We start from the raw sequence: 24307 nt of genomic DNA, 5'->3' as shown, positions 1-24307 counted from the left end.
AAGGTGTGAAACTATGTAATGTAATGGTATTTTAGACGTTTATAAAGGCCGCGTCTCACCATCAAATAATTTGATCAAACAGTTTGAGCAAACCTGACGTACTTGAAGAAGTACGTCAAAGTGACGTCACAATTGCAGTTTTTTTGAAATTCTAAAAATCTGTGCTCTCACTATCAGTCTAGTTTGATCAAATTTTTTGTATTGAGTTGTCTAACTTGTTTGTACTTTATTTAAAATTAAAATTTTTCATTATTATCCACAATGAACACTCAGGATGTGACGTCACTAACTGTCACTTTCAGTTTGCTCAAACCAGTTTGATCAAATTATTTGATCGTGGGACGCGGCCTTAACGATAATTTCCACCTCCACTAGTTTCATCTCTTTTTGTTTCGCAATGTATTATGTTTTCCATCTTTTGAGCTATTTTGCCGGTTATTAGCGCGCTCATCACTGTATATCAACATTTTCTGTGCTATATGCATTATGACTAAAATGAAATTAACTCTTTAATAGTATTTACATTTTTCACATCTTGTTACAATTTCCTAATGTCATTACTGAAAATAAGATTCAGGACGTAGGTATGAATACAGAGATTAGAGAAATGAAACTGGAGTCTGATACCAAACTTTCTTGTTTCAAGCAGCAGTGCAGTAGTGTTTCGGATAATATTTATATAACGAAGAGTTTTGACATTCGGTTCGGTGAAGCTATTAAAATTAAGCTAACCACGGAAAACTAAAATATGTATGTAAAATGTAACTTTGCAAAAATAATGTGTTTACCCGTTTCTATTAACGTAAAATGAGAAAGATTTTTTTCCGGTTTTAATCGTATTACAACTGATGATCGCAATAAACTTTTGAATAAATAGTTATTTATGATATAAGTGTTAAAAGTACACGTTTAAAGCACGCATGTGAGTACACAGTTTGCAGAATGAGCGAAGCGAGTTCTGCAAATTCACATGAGTGCCTTAAACATGTACTTTTTAACACGCATATCACACAATATTTTTTCTACAAACGTAATTACAGGACAATATCTACAAAAACTTTTACTTGAACTTGACTGACATTCCATTTTTATATTTTTTTGACATTACATCAAATTGCCGTATTGCGGTCAATACGAACTGCAGTGCCTTAAAATTTTTAAAGCACTAGTTCCTTGAAGTAACATTTTTAACGCTCGTATGGAGTGCTAAAAATTGCATTTTTAACACGGTTGTAGAAAAAAATGTATTTTCATGATTATTTGTCAAAGAAGGTATGAATGAGGTTGGGAATTGTACCAAATTTGATCCAGACATGCATATGTTAAAATCAATGGATGACAAAATATTATATAAAAATATTAAATATAAAACTGATAAAAATTAATTAAGTACCTAGGTCATTTTGTTTCCCTGTTAAAATATAAAAAAAGTTTGGTTTTTTTACATTCACGTTATACTTATTTATTTCTAGTTAAGTTAGCTGCTGTTTTTATTATAAAAAAACCTAAATTATATTCAAATAAGTTAATAAAGTTTTAATTCTTGATTTAGTAGATTTTAGCCAAGCATGCAATATATTTCCTAAATAAAATACGGCAACGTTGTCTTGTATTGAATTGAGTGCGTCATTTTGTAATTGTTGTGTTGTGTATGCGTTTTATATCAATTTTATACAATATTTGTGTATTAAGTTTTTATCCCGTACCCAAGTGATTAGTGAAGTGAATGTTTCATATTTTAGTTATTAATAGACATTTTTACAGTGTATAAATTATTTTTCTTCCCTCAACTGTGCCTAGTTGTTTCCAGGTAATGTTAATAATTCCTAAGGTAGAAAGACAATTATTTTACATTTTATGAAAACAATGAATTCATGTCAAAATTTATATAAATAATAATTATTACTGTCATTTGTTGGTTTCATTATTGTTCTTACATACATACTTATCATTTTTTAAATATAATCGCTGCTCATGCTAAATTCTATGTTTGTGTATGTTATTAATTTTTTGTTTTTGCAATAATTATTTTTATTTTTATGGTTTCTGTAATAAAAATATTTTTATTGCAAAAACTAAAAATTAATAACGTGCACATTATAGAATTTGGTATGAATAGCGAAGCTTCCAAAACGGTACAGATATCTTCCCAAAATGTTACAGAGATCTTCCAAATCGTTACAGAAATCTTCCAACTGTAAAGGCTTAGTTGGCTTCCAAAAATATCGACGGCGTTGGAATATGGGACCAATTTGGCCTATAGAGTTCCCTATCTACCTCACCCCCTAATCTATGAACCAAACAGAATATTCGTCTAAAAACATTTACAAATAAATGTCAATGTAAACAGTGACGTCAGTGACTAAATAAAAATAACAGCAAAGACATCAGCTAACTTCGTACTTCTCCTAACTTAAAAATGACGTTTATCATACTGTCGCAGCTTTACTATGTGTAAGAGTGAAGTAGCACTAATCCAAAGAAAAAAGATGGTGTCGTCACTTCGCTCCGAATGACACTCTCTCTATGTCAATATATACCTCTATGTATGACACTATGCATTTTCTTGTATCATCTTTAAGTCCACTTTACATCAACAATAAATTGGACAAGAAATTGACCAAGTTATTCAAGGCCAAATTTGACGTGTAAAAGCACACTTTGACATCTAAGTTTGTTCGTTATAAACTTCACGTGAAGAAATTGACGAAAAAGAAAATTGTTCTATTTTTTCATTTATTTGGCGTGAATTCAGTGTCACCAACCTGTGTCCATTTGGCGGGAAGTGGAAGTAGAGCTGTAGAGCTTTTTGTTTATTATTATTTGTTGAGGTTGAGTCTTTCATGTTCATGACAACCTAAAAATTTTGATTGGAAAATGCATATAAGATAAGGGGGTGGGAAAATGGAAATTAGTGGCTTTTTTGCAGTTCTGTCTGTTAGTTTTGCTCTGGCTGGGTCTCTTTTGTTTAAACAATTATGTAAGTATTATAAAAACGTTTTCAATTTTCTGTATTCTTTAGGAAACGAATTATTTATGCATATTATTACCTGTAAATAGTAGTACCTATTTCCTATTTCTTTTGATTTTTAATTGTAAAGAATAGAAAAATTACCATTCATTTTAATTTTTTAGAATCAGCTGAAAGTGGTCTACAAAAAAACCAGGAAGGAAACGTATTATAGCCTTGTTGTGGCTATGAAAGGCAAAAGAAAGATACCTATAAAAAGTGTATTGACTAGTTGGAAGAAACTCCACATTGTCGATGCATAATAAGATATTACTTTATAAACAAATATCAAGACCTAGGAATGGAACCTGGATAATATAGTCATCAAGAAGATAGCAGGAGGTCATGAGCAACAACAACTTCATAAGTATGAGAATATTGAGGAAATCCAGCTCCTCGATATCTACTACTGGACAAACTAGAAGATTGAAGAGGACAAAGCCTTTTGAACTAGTTTGAGTGATAGGTGATAGTGAAAAGCAGAGCGTAGTGCTTGTGTGCCTGTGTATGTTAGAATAGTGCACGATCTTGTTAGATTAGATAAGAGACGCTATAGGGTAAGCTCTTCATTTTAAGGAACAGTAGTAATTTAGGTTAAATTAAAATTGCTCATTTGTCAGTTATGACCAGATTGTAATTCTCTGATGTTTGGCAAAAAGGGCTGAAGTCAGAATTGCACATCAATAATGTTTTGATGATTTCTGGACCATAAAAAAAGTGTTGCAGACTTAAACTGTATGTACCAATAAAAAGAGCCGATTTTTCTGGTCCAGAAATCATCAAAACATTATCGATGTGCAATTCTGACTTAAGCCCTTTTTCCCAAACATCAGAGAATTGCAATGTACAATTCAATACAAATGAATCATCATCGTAGTGATGATTATGGAAAAAAAAAAAAATATATATATATATATATATATATATATATATATATATATATATATATATATATATATATATATATAGAAATATATATATTTTGTGCAATAAAAATGTTTATATTTATCAAGGATGTATTATTTGGTATGGCCACATATACTTCTGGTATATCGTCGGTGATGTGACAATACCTCCTATCTGCTTTTTCATGAATTTTGTAGGAGACGAAAAACCATTTTTAGGGTCATCTGTTTTCACATGTAAATTTTGACATGTTTTGTAGTAAATAGATAATTGAATTTACTACAAAACATGTCAAAAAATATCATATGAAAACAGGAGGTGACTGTAAAAAAAGTTTTTAGTCTCTCTTACAAAATGGTTAACAGTTAATAGAGAGACAGATAATCGAGATTTCACTCGAGGTTCCACTGTATAGTGAAATTTGGACACCCGACACCCCATACAAATTTTATGGGGGTTTTGTTCGTTTAAAACCCCCCCCCCCACAAACTTTTGTGTAAGTTACAATTGAATTATTATTGTGGTACTATTAAACACAATGTTTTTAAAACTTTTTTGCCTCTTAGTACTTTTTTGAAGTCAGTTTTTATCGTGATATTTTGAATATTTGTCAAATCCACCACATATTTGTATATGGTTAAGTACGATTGTAGAGACTAATAATATGAAAATTTATTTATGATTTACATTTTTAGGTATATTTTGAACCATTTTAAAAAGAAGCCATATCTTGATAAAAAGAGCTTTATCGAAAAAATAGAAAGAGGTAAAAAAGTTTTAAAAACACAGTGTTTAACTAATGGTACCGCAGAAATAATTTAATTGGAACGTACCCAAAAGTTTGGGGGGGTTAAAGGGAACAAAACCCCCATAAAATTTTTATGGGGTGCACAAATTTCACTATAATTTTTCTTTAAGATGTTACTGCAATAATATTGCTTCATGTCCATTTTCAATAAAAAATCTTTAATAGTTTTCGATATATTCGAAAAAATCGAATTTTCATTTTGTATCTTCAAAGGGCTGTAACTTTTTTTGTGTGCATATTTGTACTAAGGTAAGTTAGGTTCATTCAAATTATTTTTGGTCCCAGAATATGTGATTTAATTTACGACCAATCTTTTCGGGACACCCTGTATAATAAATGGGATTAGCTGGCTTAAAAATTCATAATCTACGTTCTGTAGAAAATATACAGTTTTTGGTTTCTTTTTAACTAGATCTTAATATCTAACCAAGCATTTTAAGACCTTTTTATTATTTTTTCGATGATATATTCATGTTTTTAGTTTGTTCAAAATATTCTAGATGATTGTACACTATAATAGATAGCCAACTAAATAAACACAAAAATTTTATTTTTGTTACAGCCTGTATATAAGTTTACCTATATATACAGTGCATTACGCACCACCTTAAAAATTGGGCATTTTTGATGTCTCGAATTTCCTAAACCTGTTGTCCCATCTAAGTGATTTTTTTATAATAATATAGCCTGAGGCTATAGGTTACTGCCTTATGCTTGTCATGCACGGGGAGCTATACTGTAATATATATTATATCACGTCGCTCTCTATAGTAATGAGTGAGCCTGCACATACGGAACCATTAGTTCCCTGTCTGCAGGCTCACTCATTACTATAGAGAGCGATATGATATAATATACATATATTACAGTATAGCTACCAGTGCATGACAAGCTTAAGGATGTAACCTATAGCCTAGGCTATATTATAAAAAAATCACTCAGATGAGACAACAGGTTTAGAAAATTCGAGACATCAAAAATGCCCTATTTTTAAGGTGGTGCGTTAATTTCTTGGAGAAGTGTATTGTAATTTAATGTAAATAATGTAATATCCAATAATTGTAATTTAATATAAGATGTAATATAAGTTCCTTAAAAATATATTTTTTATTTCCCACCATACATTCTCCACAGGTCTAAATATCGATGCTAGACGTCCACCGGAGGTCCTCTCAGGACGTTAGATGGACGTTCGGCAGCAAGACATTGGACCAAACTGGGACATCCTATGAAGGTCCAATTGACATTCACTGAACGTCCCCTCGGACGTTAGATGGACGTCCATTGGACGTTTGGCAACGTGGCATTTGGACCAAAATAGGACGTCCTGTTAAGGTCCAATTTACGTCCCCTAGGACGTCCGATTAAGGTCCAATGTACGTCCCTTCGGACCTTAAGTGGACGTCCAACAGACATTCGGTAGCGCGACATTTGGACCAAAATAGGACGTTCCTTGGACGAAAACGGACCTCCCTAAAGTCTGTGAAGGACATCCTTGTGCTATTAGGGATGTAGGTATATAGTATCTTTATTCTATTATATTCTACTCTATTTCAAACCTATTCTATATAAGTATCTACACATTACACCTATTATCATCATCATCATTCTCTTTGCCTTATCCCTATGCAGTGTCGGCTTCCCTAATTGCATTTCTCCACACAATTCTATCTTGAGTCATATCAATGTTAATCCCCTTTACCAACATGTCCTGCCTTATCGTCTTCTTTGGTCTTCCTCTCCTACTCCTTCCAGGAATCTGCACTTCAGCTATTCTTCGTATTGGGTCTCGATGTTGAACATGACCAAACCATCTTAACCTATGCTCTCTCATTTTGGCATCAATTGGTGCCACACCTAGACTTCCCCTAATATACTCATATCTAATTTTATCCTTCTTTGTCACTCCACTCATCCATCTAAGCATTCTCATTTCCACCACATGCATTCGTTGTTCCGCTTTCTTTTTCACTGCCCAACATTCAGTTCCGCGCATCATAGCCGGTCTTGTGGCTGTTTTATAGAATTTTCCCTTCAGCTTCATTGGAATTTTTCTGTCACAACACACCACTCGCTTCTTTCCACTTCATCCATCCAGCCCTAATTCTACTGCATGCATCTCCATCTATTTCTCCATTACTCTGTAATACCGATCCTAGGTACTTAAAACTATTGCTTTTCACAATCATTTCACCTATTATATTATATTTTACTTTATTCTATACTATATATCTATTCTAATCTATCTATATATTTCATTTAATCTGTTACATTCTACTCTATTCTGTTTTAAATCAAATACTTTATTAGTAAGTATCTACATATATATTACATCTATTCTATTATATTCTACTCTATTCTATTTCAGTTTATTTTATACTATATATCTATTCTAATCTATCTCTCTATTTTATTTATTTTATTAATCTGTTCTATTCTATTCTGTTTCAAATCAAACACTTTACTCAAACAAAGAAACAAACGACATTCAAAAGCTTCTAATAAAAAAATCATTGCATTGGTACTACTGAAAATATTGACATTTTTACAACATTTATTCCAAGTTCCTTCAATTTTTTTGAGGACAAGAAAATTTTGCTTTCAAGAAATTCACGAATATATTGGCGTCAAGTTAATAACGAACAAACTTGGATGTCAAATTGTGCTTTGAGAACACGTCAAATTTGGCCTTGAATAACTTGGTCAATTTATTGTTCAATTTATTGTTGATGTAAAGTGCACTTTACATCAACAATAAATTGGACAAGAAATTGACCAAGTTATTCAAGGCCAAATTTGACGTGTAAAAGCACACTTTGACATCTATGTTTGTTCGTTATAAACTTCACGTGAAGAAATTGACGAAAAAGAAAATTGTTCTATTTTTTCATTTATTTGGCGTGAATTCAGTGTCACCAACCTGTGTCCATTTGGCGGGAAGTGGAAGTAGAGCTGTAGACAAGGTTGCCAGGTCTGGTGAAAATTCACCAGATTTGGTGATTTTCTAACCCATTTGGTGATATGGTGAAAACTTTTTTAAAAAGCTTAATATCTGGTGATTTTTTGACCTTATCTATATTATATTTTTTTATTTAAAAAGTACGATTATATGTTTTTTTATTCGTTATTAAGAATTGCCTAATTTTCATATAATACAAAAAGTCTAATTTTGTAATATAAAATGATCCGCCTCTGTGGTGCTCAACCGGGGATTTCCCGAAGTTTACGCTACTCTTGCAAGTGTTCATGCGCTTCCAATAATTTATGTCTTGGTTTTATAAACAAACCAGTTCAGTTAATGTTAATATCAACATATCAATTTAGCAGTTTTATCTTTCTTGTGTCAGCTGTAGAGTTTTAAGTGATTACTGTTCTTCATATTTTGTAGTTTTGTCACGTTTTGTGTTGGTTTGATCATCTAATAAACTAAAATCTCAAAGGTTCTTAGGAACTATTTTTTCAATTTTAATTTGTATTAAAAATTTATTAGCATGAGCAAAAATTACTAGGTTTCCAACAAAACAATTTTGTATAACACCCCGCTCGACGAGGATCGTCTGTCAGGCCAAGTTTAAGACATAAAACGTTCAGTTTTAAATAATCTACAATGTCGGGATTATCAGTACCTTTTATAAAAATGAACACCTACATTTTACATTATAAAAAAAATCGTTTCATTTGTATTCTAATTATTGTTTTATTAGGTTTGTTCCAACCCTTCACATTACCGTTCTCGAATGGTTACGCGTATGCGCATGCGCAAAATTATGTGCAGCAACACATTTTTCGTTACTGCGCATACTCATAACAATCTGGTGATTTTTAGCAAAATCTGGCAACTTTTTAAGCAATTGTCTGGTGATTTTTAGTTTTTTGACCTGGCAACCTTGGCTGTAGAGCTTTTTGTTTATTATTATTTGTTGAGGTGAGGTTGAGTCTTTCATGTTCATGACAACCTAAAAATTTTGATTGGAAAATGCATATAAGGGGGTGGGAAAATGGAAATTAGTGGCTTTTTTGCAGTTCTGTCTGTTAGTTTTGCTCTGGCTGGGTCTCTTTTGTTTAAACAATTATGTAAGTATTATAAAAACGTTTTCAATTTTCTGTATTCTTTAGGAAACGAATTATTTATGCATATTATTACCTGTAAATAGTAGTACCTATTTCCTATTTCTTTTGATTTTTAATTGTAAAGAATAGAAAAATTACCATTCATTTTAATTTTTTAGAATCAGCTGAAAGTGGTCTACAAAAAAACCAGGAAGGAAACGTATTATAGCCTTGTTGTGGCTATGAAAGGCAAAAGAAAGATACCTATAAAAAGTGTATTGACTAGTTGGAAGAAACTCCACATTGTCGATGCATAATAAGATATTACTTTATAAACAAATATCAAGACCTAGGAATGGAACCTGGATAATATAGTCATCAAGAAGATAGCAGGAGGTCATGAGCAACAACAACTTCATAAGTATGAGAATATTGAGGAAATCCAGCTCCTCGATATCTACTACTGGACAAACTAGAAGATTGAAGAGGACAAAGCCTTTTGAACTAGTTTGAGTGATAGGTGATAGTGAAAAGCAGAGCGTAGTGCTTGTGTGCCTGTGTATGTTAGAATAGTGCACGATCTTGTTAGATTAGATAAGAGACGCTATAGGGTAAGCTCTTCATTTTAAGGAACAGTAGTAATTTAGGTTAAATTAAAATTGCTCATTGGTCAGTTATGACCAGATTGTAATTCTCTGATGTTTGGCAAAAAGGGCTGAAGTCAGAATTGCACATCAATAATGTTTTGATGATTTCTGGACCATAAAAAAAGTGTTGCAGACTTAAACTGTATGTACCAATAAAAGAGCCGATTTTTCTGGTCCAGAAATCATCAAAACATTACCGATGTGCAATTCTGACTTAAGCCCTTTTTCCCAAACATCAGAGAATTGCAATGTACAATTCAATACAAATGAATCATCATCGTAGTGATGATTATGGAAAAAAAAATATATATATATAGAAATATATATATATATATTTTGTGCAATAAAAATGTTTATATTTATCAAGGATGTATTATTTGGTATGGCCACATATACTTCTGGTATATCGTCGGTGATGTGACAATACCTCCTATCTGCTTTTTCATGAATTTTGTAGGAGACGAAAAACCATTTTTAGGGTCATCTGTTTTCACATGTAAATTTTGACATGTTTTGTAGTAAATAGATAATTGAATTTACTACAAAACATGTCAAAAAATATCATATGAAAACAGGAGGTGACTGTAAAAAAAGTTTTTAGTCTCTCTTACAAAATGGTTAACAGTTAATAGAGAGACAGATAATCGAGGTTCCACTGTATAGTGAAATTTGGACACCCGACACCCCATACAAATTTTATGGGGGTTTTGTTCGTTTAAACCCCCCCCCCCAAACTTTTGTGTAAGTTACAATTGAATTATTATTGTGGTACTATTAAACACAATGTTTTTAAAACTTTTTTGCCTCTTAGTACTTTTTTGAAGTCAGTTTTTATCGTGATATTTTGAATATTTGTCAAATCCACCACATATTTGTATATGGTTAAGTACGATTGTAGAGACTAATAATATGAAAATTTATTTATGATTTACATTTTTAGGTATATTTTGAACCATTTTAAAAAGAAGCCATATCTTGATAAAAAGAGCTTTATCGAAAAAATAGAAAGAGGTAAAAAAGTTTTAGAAACACAGTGTTTAACTAATGGTACCGCAGAAATAATTTAATTGGAACGTACCCAAAAGTTTGGGGGGGTTAAAGGGAACAAAACCCCCATAAAATTTTTATGGGGTGCACAAATTTCACTATAATTTTTCTTTAAGATGTTACTGCAATAATATTGCTTCATGTCCATTTTCAATAAAAAATCTTTAATAGTTTTCGATATATTCGAAAAAATCGAATTTTCATTTTTATCTTCAAAGGGCTGTAACTTTTTTTGTGTGCATATTTGTACTAAGGTAAGTTAGGTTCATTCAAATTATTTTTGGTCCCAGAATATGTGATTTAATTTACGACCAATCTTTTCGGGACACCCTGTATAATAAATGGGATTAGCTGGCTTAAAAATTCATAATCTACGTTCTGTAGAAAATATACAGTTTTTGGTTTCTTTTTAACTAGATCTTAATATCTAACCAAGCATTTTAAGACCTTTTTATTATTTTTTCGATGATATATTCATGTTTTTAGTTTGTTCAAAATATTCTAGATGATTGTACACTATAATAGATAGCCAACTAAATAAACACAAAAATTTTATTTTTGTTACAGCCTGTATATAAGTTTACCTATATATACAGTGCATTACGCACCAACTTAAAAATTGGGCATTTTTGATGTCTCGAATTTCCTAAACCTGTTGTCCCATCTAAGTGATTTTTTTATAATAATATAGCCTGAGGCTATAGGTTACTGCCTTATGCTTGTCATGCACGGGGAGCTATACTGTAATATATATTATATCACGTCGCTCTCTATAGTAATGAGTGAGCCTGCACATACGGAACCATTAGTTTCCTGTCTGCAGGCTCACTCATTACTATAGAGAGCGATATGATATAATATACATATATTACAGTATAGCTACCAGTGCATGACAAGCTTAAGGATGTAACCTATAGCCTAGGCTATATTATAAAAAAATCACTCAGATGAGACAACAGGTTTAGAAAATTCGAGACATCAAAAATGCCCTATTTTTAAGGTGGTGCGTTAATTTCTTGGAGAAGTGTATTGTAATTTAATGTAAATAATGTAATATCCAATAATTGTAATTTAATATAAGATGTAATATAAGTTCCTTAAAAATATATTTTTTATTTCCCACCATACATTCTCCACAGGTCTAAATATCGATGCTAGACGTCCACCGGAGGTCCTCTCAGGACGTTAGATGGACGTTCGGCAGCAAGACATTGGACCAAACTGGGACATCCTATGAAGGTCCAATTGACATTCACTGAACGTCCCCTCGGACGTTAGGTGGACGTCTGGCAACGTGGCATTTGGACCAAAATAGGACGTCCTGTTAAGGTCCAATTTACGTCCCCTAGGACGTCCGATTAAGGTCCAATGTACGTCCCTTCGGACCTTAAGTGGACGTCCAACAGACATTCGGTAGCGCGACATTTGGACCAAAATAGGACGTTCCTTGGACGAAAACGGACCTCCCTAAAGTCTGTGAAGGACATCCTTGTGCTATTAGGGATGTATCTATGTAGGTATATAGTATCTTTATTCTATTATATTCTACTCTATTTCAAACCTATTCTATATAAGTATCTACACATTACACCTATTATCATCATCATCATTCTCTTTGCCTTATCCCTATGCAGTGTCGGCTTCTCTAATTGCATTTCTCCACACAATTCTATCTTGAGTCATATCAATGTTAATCCCCTTTACCAACATGTCCTGCCTTATCGTCTTCTTTGGTCTTCCTCTCCTACTCCTTCCAGGAATCTGCACTTCAGCTATTCTTCGTATTGGGTCTCGATGTTGAACATGACCAAACCATCTTAACCTATGCTCTCTCATTTTGGCATCAATTGGTGCCACACCTAGACTTCCCCTAATATACTCATATCTAATTTTATCCTTCTTTGTCACTCCACTCATCCATCTAAGCATTCTCATTTCCACCACATGCATTCGTTGTTCCGCTTTCTTTTTCACTGCCCAACATTCAGTTCCGCGCATCATAGCCGGTCCTGTGGCTGTTTTATAGAATTTTCCCTTCAGCTTCATTGGAATTTTTCTGTCACAACACACCACTCGCTTCTTTCCACTTCATCCATCCAGAACTAATTCTACTGCATGCATCTCCATCTATTTCTCCATTACTCTGTAATACCGATCCTAGGTACTTAAAACTATTGCTTTTCACAATCATTTCACCTATTATATTATATTTTACTTTATTCTATACTATATATCTATTCTAATCTATCTATATATTTCATTTAATCTGTTACATTCTACTCTATTCTGTTTTAAATCAAATACTTTATTAGTAAGTATCTACATATATATTACATCTATTCTATTATATTCTACTCTATTCTATTTCAGTTTATTTTATACTATATATCTATTCTAATCTATCTCTCTATTTTATTTATTTTATTAATCTGTTCTATTCTATTCTGTTTCAAATCAAACACTTTACTCAAACAAAGAAACAAACGACATTCAAAAGCTTCTAATAAAAAAATCATTGCATTGGTACTACTGAAAATATTGACATTTTTACAACATTTATTCTAAGTTCCTTCAATTTTTTTGAGGACAAGAAAATTTTGCTTTCAAGAAATTCACGAATTTATTGGCGTCAAGTTAATAACGAACAAACGTGGATGTCAAATTGTGCTTTGAGAACACGTCAAATTTGGCCTTGAATAACTTGGTCAATTTATTGTTCAATTTATTGTTGATGTAAAGTGCACTTAATATCGTTTCTGATATGTCAAAAAAATGTATAGTGTCATACACAGATACAAGAAACGATATCAGAAACGATACAAGAATTTGTGTCAGGCACAGATTCTTGTACAATAACTGCGCCAATTTCTGCGCAAAGAGCAAAAACGTAAAACCTGCTGGTAAAACTTCTAAATGTCATAATGGCGGCTGAAAATGAGATCATATGATTTATGTCTTGATTAATTTATTTGTGTTTTGTAGGTATTATTTATAAATATTTTATTGATACTTAATATACCGTTTGGTATGGACTACTGTTCTACTAATAACCATATATTTAGAATAACTTTGGGTTTCATATTGCACAATTTTTTAATAGAGGAAAACTGAAGATAATTATAATGCAAATATTTTAGCACAAATATCAAAACAAAATAAAAAACACAAATAATCAACAGTCAACGTAAAAATTCTAGTTATTATAACATTAAAATATTTGTTTTTAAAAGTTTATAAATTTTATAAAATCCTTAAAATCAGCTGTAGACGCAGTACTACCATACCAATGTAACGTGACAGGGTGACAAACAAAATTTCGACCAATCACGTGCCGAATTTCATACAGTTTTCGATACAAGAACTTGCATAGTGCCATACAGGGCACAAATGTACGTACAAGAAATGATACAAGAAACGATATCAGAAACGATATTAGAAATGATACAAGAAAATGCATAGTGTCATACAGCCTTAAGATACGAAACCTTAATTCGCACACTTGATCCAACGTTGCCAATTGTACGGGTAACAGTCAATGCGCGGTAAATTTAAAAAAGCCGATGCATTGTGCCAGCACACAATGTGACACAATCATAATATAATGATTAGTAATATATTAATTTAATCATTAAAGGTAGTCAGTAACTGCGTGCGTTATACATATATTTTCAAGTTTAATTTTTGTCTTACTAATATACATACATGATAAAGCTCAAGCTAAAATAAGTTTATTCAAGCGTTTAAGCTATTAGGTCAGGATCCCGCGTATGAAAAAACAATTGATTAATAGCAAGCTGAAAATTTGTTAATAGGTTAAGGGTGTCTAGTCGGACAAACTTTGATATATGGGAACACTGGAAATTTTAATTGTGGAACAGGTTAAAAATTTGGAACGGTCAGACCACGAAAACGTCACATGTATTTTGTCCAAAAGAACTTCCAATTGATTTGTTACCCTTTCATTAAACTTTCATGCAAAAATCAGACTGCTATTTATCACCTGCTATAATTCCTGTCATTTGACATATTCTACGTGTTCCACTCATTTATAATTCTCATTTGGTGATAAATAGCAACCTGATTTTTGCATGAGAGTTTAATGAAAGGGTAACAATTCAATTGGAAGTTCTGTCGGACAAAATACAGGTGACGTTTTAGTGGTCTGACAGTTCCAAATTTTTAACCTGTTCCACAATTAAAACCCCTTTTCCTATATATCAAAGTTTGTCCGACTAGACACCCTTAAGCTATTAACAAATTTTCAGCTTGCTTAATCAACTTTTTTTTCATACGCTGGAGCCAGACCTATATACATATATGTACAAGAACTGTAAGAAATTTTGTGAAAGTGGCTTGCGAAAAAAAACAAACAGATCGCTTCGTAGCGGCAATTAAGATTGCTTCGTAGGGGTAACTTCAGACATGGCCTGTTCTGTTGGGCCATAACAGAGGGTTACTTTAAATTGTCGGCTCGAGTGGGGAAAGAATTTGGTAAGATACTGGGTGCTATGTAAATACCAGGTAAATTCAGAACCAAGTACTAACTTTTATTACAGGAGTGAAATGGAAAGAATAAGCTAAAGATAGCCTAACTCAGCAACCTTTAATATATTACTCAGACACATATTTGCTGTTTATTTAGCGTTTGCCTCTAAATCACCGCCTTTGAAATCAATAGGCAGTGATGTGTTGTTGCCATATCAATTTCTAAAAGTAAAAGTTGATATAAAAATAGTGTTTTTCAAACTAAGCAATATCTTAAGGCTTACAATAAAACGAACGTATATAGTCGTACCGAATTTATTTTGCAAACATGAAGTTGGTCAAGTGCAATCAATTACACAGTTTAAAAAATACCTCTAATACAAAGTATAACAATACTTGAATATATGCTATAGAGGGTGTTATAACAGAAAAAAATAATAAGCAGTAGAATATGATCGCCGTTTACAATTAAAAGAAAATATGATTTAAAAATTGTGGCCTTCTATGGAAAGTTTTTGTTATCAATGGGTTAAAGTGTTTTTCACTCAATAATATGTAGTATGTGTAATAATATGTGTAGAGCACCAATTCAAGTTAAACTTGTTATTGATTTTTGTGTTTGTTATTGTTTTGTATTTTTTATGACTCTGTAAGCATTGTCTATAAAATTGTACAATTTTCCATGATAAAAAGCATATTTCTATTCTAAGTTGTCTATTTCTTAAACCAAAGCATTGATTATTGCTACGAAATATTATTTTGTAGAAGTTGTCAAACAAATAAAATATTTGGGAATCATTATTGATAATTTATTTATCAACATTAAAAACGATTTATTGATTACAGTTAATTTATTTAATGGAAATTAAGGCAATAATAATAATAATAATGTTTATTCAACACAAATATAACAATATACATAAAATAATAAACTATAAAATCTTCATGCGACTAAAAACATATCAAAGTGTAGATATAGTTAATAAGAATAAACATAGGAAGCCACAAGAAAATAAATTTGCACGTAGCTATAGCCCAAAGTAACTCCTGTTGTTTATCCAAATCTTCACTAGTCAAAAGCCTTTAAAGTAAAGTTCCAGCAGTTTTTCCATTTTCTACATATATAAAATAGCTGGTGTTTGTTCCTAAAAACAAATACATAAATAAAAATTTTACGTTGTGTACCATAAAAATCATACAAATGTGGAAAGTACCACAAAAGTACAGTACACACTTGATACTCCGACATGCTCGGTAGTCTGACCTTTTGGTCCCATACCTGTCAGACTATCAAGGGACAAGTGTATTTTATTATTAGGATAGTTATACCTATAAGGTTTAGGTTAGTTTAGTTAGTTTTATATAAGGGCAGTTGCCATAATAAGCCACAACAAAAAGGTATTAAAAGAAAAAGCTATAGACCTGAAATGGGAAGCTACTATGTTTAGTTTATATATAAATGAAAGTAAAACAAAATATACAGAGTGCACAAAGTAAAATCAACATGAACATCTGAAGGTAGAAAACCATACCTACGAATATGCCTCCCATTTTCACTACTCAGACTCAATAATAAATGACAACAACGCCAGTCAAGAAAAGCATGGATTCTTAGCAGCAATAAGTGATTTTATGCATACAAAGACTTGACGAAAAGTAAGTTACTAAGTCTACCCTTAGAATCTACAAAACAAATCTACACATTGCAGTGATGGTTTGTGGAGAATTAAAATGAACCACGAGCTGGATAATACTAATGCAGAGCGCAGATATTGTTGGAATTGTAAAATCTCAAAGACTAAATTGGCTTGATCACTCAGAAAGAATGCCAGATAATCGAGCTGTACAAGTAATCCAGAGATGGAAGCCCCAAGGAAATAGAACAAGAGGAAGGGCCCATAAAAGATGGATAGACGATATAGAGGGGGATCTTAAAACCATGAACATCAGAAAAGTATCTGGCAGGGCAGAATGTTGTTAAGCACACCAAGACTCACAAAGGGTTGTAGCACCATTAGAAAAAGATTGAAGGACAGTTTAGGCTATATTAAAACATGGTGAGCTTTGCATCTAACCATATTGTAATAAACTATATCTTAATATCTTATACTTACATGGTCCAGAGAAGTCTCTTCATTATTTTCTTTACATTTACTTCTTTCATCAGCTCTTCTCTTGCATTCTAGATCACCTTTTCTTTTTATTGCCTGCTTTGGTAACCCATGTTTTAGTTTGGAATATCTTTTTAAAGTGGCTGGCTTTCCTAATAATTAAGTTTGAATTATTACTTAGGTACATCTTTATTATTGTAGACATTTTTTAAAAACCTTATTAATTGAATTACTTACCACTTTTATACAATGTTTATTGCATATTCTTTCATATTTTAATTTTAGTTCTGTTCTCCTTATGGCTTTTACATATCCATTGTTCCCGACTTTGTTTTGTTCAGTAATGTAATAGCCACTTTACACCATGCAACTAATTGCGCAATTAATTGCACAATTTCTTGCAGCAATAGAAATTGCATCGTGTCATACGCGAATTGCACAGAAAAGCTGCAACTCCTTGCTGCAAGAATAAGTTGCAGCTAAATAGAACATGTCCTATTTTTCATGCAATTTTTTCTGCAATTTGGTTATATTTTTAGTAACTTTTAAGGCTACAGTGTTTGTTTTTACTTTTCTGCTGTCAACAAATAAAAGATTTTGATGACATTGAACTTCTGTCATCTTAAATTTCAAACCAAACAATTTATTAACAAAACTAGAGGAACTTTTTACCAATTTCACGCTTCACAGATAATATTATTCAGGTGAATAACTTTAATTATGCAACATAGGGATTAAAAAAAACTATTTTATTTCTTACAACTTGTTTCCTTTTGTAAATGAATAATATGTATTACATACTTGGATTAGGTATTAATTGATTTTGTTATACTTAATACATAATATTATAACTTTCTCAAATTATAATCTAACATCTTTAATCTAATATCTGATAATTCTACTCAAAAAATTACATTTAATTTGTAAAAACAAACATAACCTAAAATTTATGCTATTTTGTCAAAGTTTCTGTCTATTTCATGTCAGTTTATGCAATTGTTTGCACCGTGTAATCACTTTATTGCAGAAAGTTAGTTGCAACTTATTGCACAAGTTCTTGCGCAAGAAATTGTGCAATTAATTGCGCAATTACTTGCATGGTGTAAAGTGGCTATAAGGATAACTATTTACATTTATTTTTAAAAGATAATCTGTCAATTGTCAAATTGGTGTCAAATATTGAGATTTTAGTGACTTGGCAACGTTGGATCAAGTGTGCGAATTAAGGATTCGTTATCAACGAGCCCATAGATTAGGCAAGGTCCGAAAAATAGCGTAACACGGGTTTATTTTTTGTGTGAGTGGGAATCTTCTAAAAACCGTACCAGGCGAGTGTTGGATTCAGAGTAAACGGAGTACATCCGAACGCAGTTCTCCCTTTGGGTGCCTCGCCTCCGGATGCATCCATGCCTACCAACTAAACCCACTCTCGGCTTACGCGCGTGGCACGTCTTTGTTATCTCGCGCGCTCAGCCTCCGTTTTTCTACTCTTTTCTTTTTCTCTCTGTTGGTTATATTGCTTTTGTTTACCCCTGTTGTCTCTCTCTTTCTATAATCTCTTTTCTTTTAATGATTTTTGTCACAGCCTTCATCACTTCTTAAACTCCGTTTCCCCCCTTGTCACTATGGTCATGAAATTGTTTGCTCGCCTAAGATGCCTACTTTTGCATATAGCTCCGCTCTTTCGTCGTTAAACTTTCTGCATTTAAACACGCAGTGTTCTGCTGTGTAGCTTACTCCACAATCTACGCAACTATCATCTATTGCCTTGCATATCCTCTCAAGGTATGTCTAAACGATCCATGTCCTGTAAGGAATTGCATGAAGAAGTAGTTCGTACTTTTATATTTGCACTTCACCCACTCCTCCACGTCAGGGATCAGAGTCCTTGTCCATGCAGCCCTCCGCTCGCTTTCCCACTCTTCTCGCCACTTTGTAATGGTTTCTCTCCTTTCTTCTGTCTTCTCCTCGTTTATCTTGCCGTGTGTTTTGGCTCTCTCTTATACCTGCAGGTGTATTGGTGATACCCCAGCTATAACTTGTAGAGCCACCGTCGAGTTCGTTCTGTAGGCGCACGCGACCCTAACAGGGCTTTTCTTTGGGCTTTCTCTAAGATAATTTGTACTTTTTTGTTTATTACTTGATGCCACACCGGTGCCGCATATAGGATTGTGGAGGTACCACTTCCATTAGGATCCTTCTTTTCCCCCTGGGCCTTCTGTATTAGGCATGATTATTGCCAATGCTGTTGCTCTCTGTTCTGCCTTATGTGCAGCATATTTGACATGTTCGCCAAATATCTGTTTACTGTCCAGCATCACTCCCAAGTATCTAACCTGTTTGGCCGGAGTTATTCTTTCTCCTTCAACGGTGAAGGAGATGTGCTCTCTGTCTATAGGTCCTTTTAATATCAAGGCTTCCTTTTTGTGCGTAGCGAGTGTCAACTCTCGATCATTCAGCCACGTTTTCACCCTTTCCAGTGCAGCATTTGCCTTGTTCACTATGAGCCTGTTTTCGTTGTGCTCTACTAGAACGACCAGGTCATCCGCGTAAGCTATAGCCTGTGTCCATGTCCCCTCTCCTAGATCTTCTTCTAGTATAGAGGATGTTCCAGAGCAACGGTCCTAAGACCGAGCCCTGTGGCACCCCCGATGATGTCTGCATAACATCTCCCCTTGCTATGTTAATATTTCTACGTGAGAAGTATTCCTTCACTATATTTTGTAGATGAGGATCTTTCCAAATTCTTCAATATTCCAGCTATTACTCTCCAGCTTGCACAGTTAAAGGCATTTTTTATGTCTAGAAAGAAGGCCACCAGCCACCCGCTCCTACATGTGGCAGTTAATTGCGTGATCCGACTGACTGCATCGATTGCGGACTTCCCTTTCCTAAACCCATATTTACATTCAGACAAGCCCCCTTTCTCAATTATTTCTTTTTCTAATCTCGTCTTTATAAGTATATCAAAGACCTTGCCCATCGTGTTTAATAGGCATATCGGTCTGAAAGCTCCCGGTTCCCCAAGTTCTTTCCCAGGTTTGGGAATAAGTAAGAGGTTTGCCGTTTTCCATGCCTCTGGGAATTTTTGCTTTCTGAGGAGGTCGTTCATGATATCTTTCACCAACGGAGCTTTTTCCTTTATGATTATCTTAACAATTTCTGGTAGAACTCTGTCGGGTCCAGGTGCTTTCCTTTCCTTGAGTGCTTTCCCTGCCTCCATCAACTCCTCCATAGTGAAGTTTTCTGCCGGCGTTTCTACATGCCAAGGTGTGAGTTCCCTAATCTCTCTCTGTGGGAATAGCTCTTCTGCTATCTCTCTTCTCCGGCTTTCTTCGATTTTGTGGATACTACTTCCTTTGAGATTTTTTGTCACTATCTTATATGCATCACCCCAGATGTCATTCTCAAGGTTATCGCACATTTCTTTCCAGCAGCTTTTATTTTCATTGTTGATTTCCTTTGAGAGTTCTGTCTTATATATAATACGCGAGTCTTCTACAGCTGTCGCCGCTTCTCGCATCCTAATTTCCAGCGTCTCTTGTCGAAGCAATCTTCAGTTTTTACATCTCTGGGGGTCATTGCATCTTCGACATCCTATCTCCAGGATAGTTTCGGTCTACCTCGTTTTCTTCTAGTGGGTGGAGTCCATTTTTCTATTTTTTCGGCCATCTATTTTCCTGCATTCTCTGAAGGTTTCCGTACCAGTTGAGTCTTTTGGCTTCGGTTGTGTCTATTATATCTATATCAATTTCCCTTTCTCTCCTAACATCTTCGTTTCTCGCCCTATCAAGTCTAGTGACCCGGCAACATCGCCTCCAATAGTTCATTTTCATGGCCTTAATTTTTGATTTGTTGCTTTGGTTTATTTCACAGACTTCGGCGCCGTACAACCCAATACTTTCTATTATTGTTTTATACATTCTCCTTTTATTTTCTTTTGTTATTTTATTATTCCACAATAGTCCGTGTAGCTGTCTGGTGGCTGATCTTGCTTGGCCAATCCTGGAATGTATTTCGTCATTACCTTTTGAAGTTATTTAGATGCCTAAGTATTTGAAGGTTTCTGTTGAGTTTATAGTATCCATTTCAATTTGTAGGCTTTCTGGTGTTTCTCCTACAACTAAGTACTCGGTCTTATGTATATTAATTGTAAGGCCCCACTTAGTGTACTCCTCTTCCAATTTTCTGATCATATAGTCTAGAATGGCTTGTCGGCTAGTCTTCAGCTAGAATGGCTTGGTCGTCAGCGAAGTGTATTGTGTACAATCTATCATCATCGATCGGGATGCCCATATTGCAGCACTTTCTTCTCCACAGTGAGAGCGCCTCATTTAAATATATTTTAAAGAGTGTAGGTGCTATGCAGCAGCCTTGCTTTAGACCCTTACTAATAGGAATATCTCTCGTTAATTTGTTTCCAGTTTTAATGTTTACCGTCATATTTTTGTAAAGTTGTTGTACGGCTTGTAAATTTTTTTGCTTATTCCTTGTTTTTCCATTGTTACCCAGAGCATTGAAAGTGGTACACTATCGTATGCCTTTGTCAGATCTATAAAGACTATATGGGTGGAAAGGTTATGGGCTAATCTTTTCTCAATAACCTGTTAGAGAAAATATGCTGTCCATACAGGATCTACCTGCACGAAAGCCATTTTGTTCTTCTACATGTCATCTCTTTTTCAATTTTATTTTTTATTATTTTTTATCCAGTTCTTTCTTTAAAGTTTTTAATCGGTCTATCTCTTCCTCCACCAGTTGGTTCTTATTTTTATCTCTAGTGACTTTTCTTCTTAGTTCGATATATCCCCTTCTTATTCCGCCTATGTTGTCTGTCCACCAATATGGGCAGCTGCTTATTCTTCGACCTTCTGGCCAGCTCTTTTATTTTTTCGTATCCCTCTTCATAATTGTTGGGGTATTCTTCCATTGCTCTGATTTCTTCTTTTAGCTTCTGTTTATCGATGTGTTTCGTTCTTCCGCCATTGTTAGTTTTCTTTACGTTATCTGTTATCTTAAATAGGATGTGTCTATGGTGGGTAAATATTTCCCCTTCCAGTACATCCCATTCAGCCGTTTTCCTCCTCATCGTCGCAGTCGCTAGAGTGACATCTATGTGAGTCTGACTTTCTCCTCTTACAAAGGTTGGTTTCCCGTCATTAAGGGCCGATAGGTTCATTGCTTGTAATATCTCATTCCTCGTATCTCCTCTGTGATCATTTTATGATGCTCCCCATAGCACATATTTATCATTTATGTCACCCGCAATAATCAGTCTCTTTTTCCCTCTTGCATGACTAGCTATGTCGTCCACTACTATCTTGTATTCCCTGAGTGTGATATTAGGAGAGATGTAGGTCGCCATCAGGACGAACATTTCAAGGTCCAGGACCACAAATCCCTCCTTCCTTAAGCATGTTCTTATTCCTATTTCTCTGTTTCTAATATAGATTGCTAAGTCTTGCTTCTTGTCTACAATCCATCTCCCTTTAGCTGTAATCTTCTTATTGGGTTCGGATACTATTACTATATCCGCTTCAGTTTCTTCCATTCTTAACGTGAGTATGTCATGTGCCGACCTACATCTCCCCAGGTTTGCTTGAAGTATTACTACCCCTTTAAATGCTATTATTGGATTGAATTTATGGGCTGACTACCCCCCCCCCACTTTGTGCTGTGGCTGTTCTTCGTTAAAAAATTTCCTGTACTCCGGACAGTCGTTTGTGTCCGTTGTGTTCGCTGTTACATGTTCAGCAGTAAGGTGTATTTGGGCAGTTTTTCGCATCGTGACCTCCTTTCCAGCAGTTAAGGCACTTGTCTCCCCTTTTCTTTCTTTGCATGTATTTATTGTGTGTCCATAATGTAGGCATGCATAACACCTCTTTGGCCTATATTTCGGCGCAACAATTTTGCTTGTGACCAACCCTATTCTGACCCACTTCTTATTTATTAGGGTTTGGGCTGCTTTTGTGTTTGCCATAATTATTAGTTTGACCCCCGCTATATCCCGCCTTTCTCTCCAGATTTATTACTGTATATCCTTCTCTCTGCCTTAGGTGATCCTTCAAATATATATTCGTAATATAGAAAAGAATTGCGGTACCGAGCCCAATTTGAGAAATATGTTAGAATGTGGAAATTACTTTATAATTAAATAAAATATTACAAAAACGAGCCTGTACCGCTATTAAGAAGAACAAAATAATACACTTTCTTCAAATAAACTTTTTTATCCCATGCCTAGATTTTGTGTCACATTAAGGGCCGGTTGTTCGAACGCTAATCAAAAATGATCATTATCAAATATTTAATTACTGTCACCAACTGTCAATGTCAACTTTGTTTGGGTTGCTGAAAACATAATTATGGATTACAATTATGAAATTAGTTAATCAATTATGTTAATAATTGTTATGTTAATTGATTAACTAATCTCATAATTATAACTAATTATGTTTTCAGCAACCCAATCAAAGTTGACATTAATATGGTGACAGTAACTAAATATTTGATAGTGATCATTGTTGATTAGCGTTCGAACAACCGGCCCTGAAACTACTAAAATTGATTATCTATAACAAGAAATCGAAAATATTATAACTAATACCTAACTGCTTAGGCAACATAGAGAAATAGTCACCGTCATTTTGACAAACCTCCGTCGGTTCTCTAAGGCCCGGTCTTTTCACCTCCGAATAACTAGTTATTCGGAGGTGAAAAGACCGGGCCTAAGTGTAATTAGCACGATTCTCTTATCTATTTTGTTATTTACGTCGATATCTGTTCAGTGCAGTAGTGTATTATTTTCTAAGATATTGGAATTCGTTAGTGTTGATTCGTAGGAAAGTATTGTTTATTTATAATTAATCTATTATATTTTTGGGTAATAGAATTAAGTTGTTTGACTATTTAAAAAATAGATTATTATTAATTGTGAGTTTTGTAGGTAGATATATTTTACGTAAACATATTTAGAATTCTAATGTGAGTATATAAAGTTTTAGGAGGATTTTCTATTCTAGAAAGGTCATCAATGGTTTAAAATTTAAATAAAAAACCAAAATACACGCTTTTAATAACATTTTCACCTATTTTTTTTTATAAATATTTATTTATAATAAAATAAGTTTTCCATTGCTTCCATTTAGCGCGCCTTTTAGTTTATTGTCGCGATGAAAAACAAAGTAGCTGACCTCTGGTGGAATAAATTTAAACTACTATAAGTGGTATAAACAAACCAGAA

The 24307-nt window shown here is 33.6% G+C and overlaps 2 long non-coding RNA genes across 3 annotated transcripts; one reads left to right on the top strand and one right to left on the bottom strand.

The window, feature by feature from the left end:
* The first annotated feature begins 14071 nt into the window (after positions 1-14071).
* Positions 14072-15662, top strand: LOC126887853 (uncharacterized). 2 transcript variants are annotated; one of them, XR_007699237.1, is made up of 2 exons: positions 14072-14220; positions 14772-15662. It is a non-coding gene; the product is annotated as an uncharacterized LOC126887853 (long non-coding RNA). The 2 variants fall into 2 exon arrangements; XR_007699236.1 differs by having other exon boundaries at positions 14768-15662.
* Positions 15663-15827: 165 nt separating this feature from the next.
* On the bottom strand, positions 15828-17904 carry LOC126887852 (uncharacterized). The gene is made up of 3 exons (XR_007699235.1): positions 17302-17904; positions 17068-17216; positions 15828-16098 (listed from the first exon to the last, which is right to left on the bottom strand). It is a non-coding gene; the product is annotated as an uncharacterized LOC126887852 (long non-coding RNA).
* Between the last annotated feature and the right edge of the window lie 6403 nt (positions 17905-24307).

Source organism: Diabrotica virgifera, chromosome 7 (genome assembly GCF_917563875.1).
Source record: "Diabrotica virgifera virgifera chromosome 7, PGI_DIABVI_V3a".
NCBI classification, from domain to species: domain Eukaryota; kingdom Metazoa; phylum Arthropoda; class Insecta; order Coleoptera; family Chrysomelidae; genus Diabrotica; species Diabrotica virgifera.
Note: the sequence above shows the minus strand (reverse complement) of the source record. Positions and strands in the feature narration are given on the sequence as shown.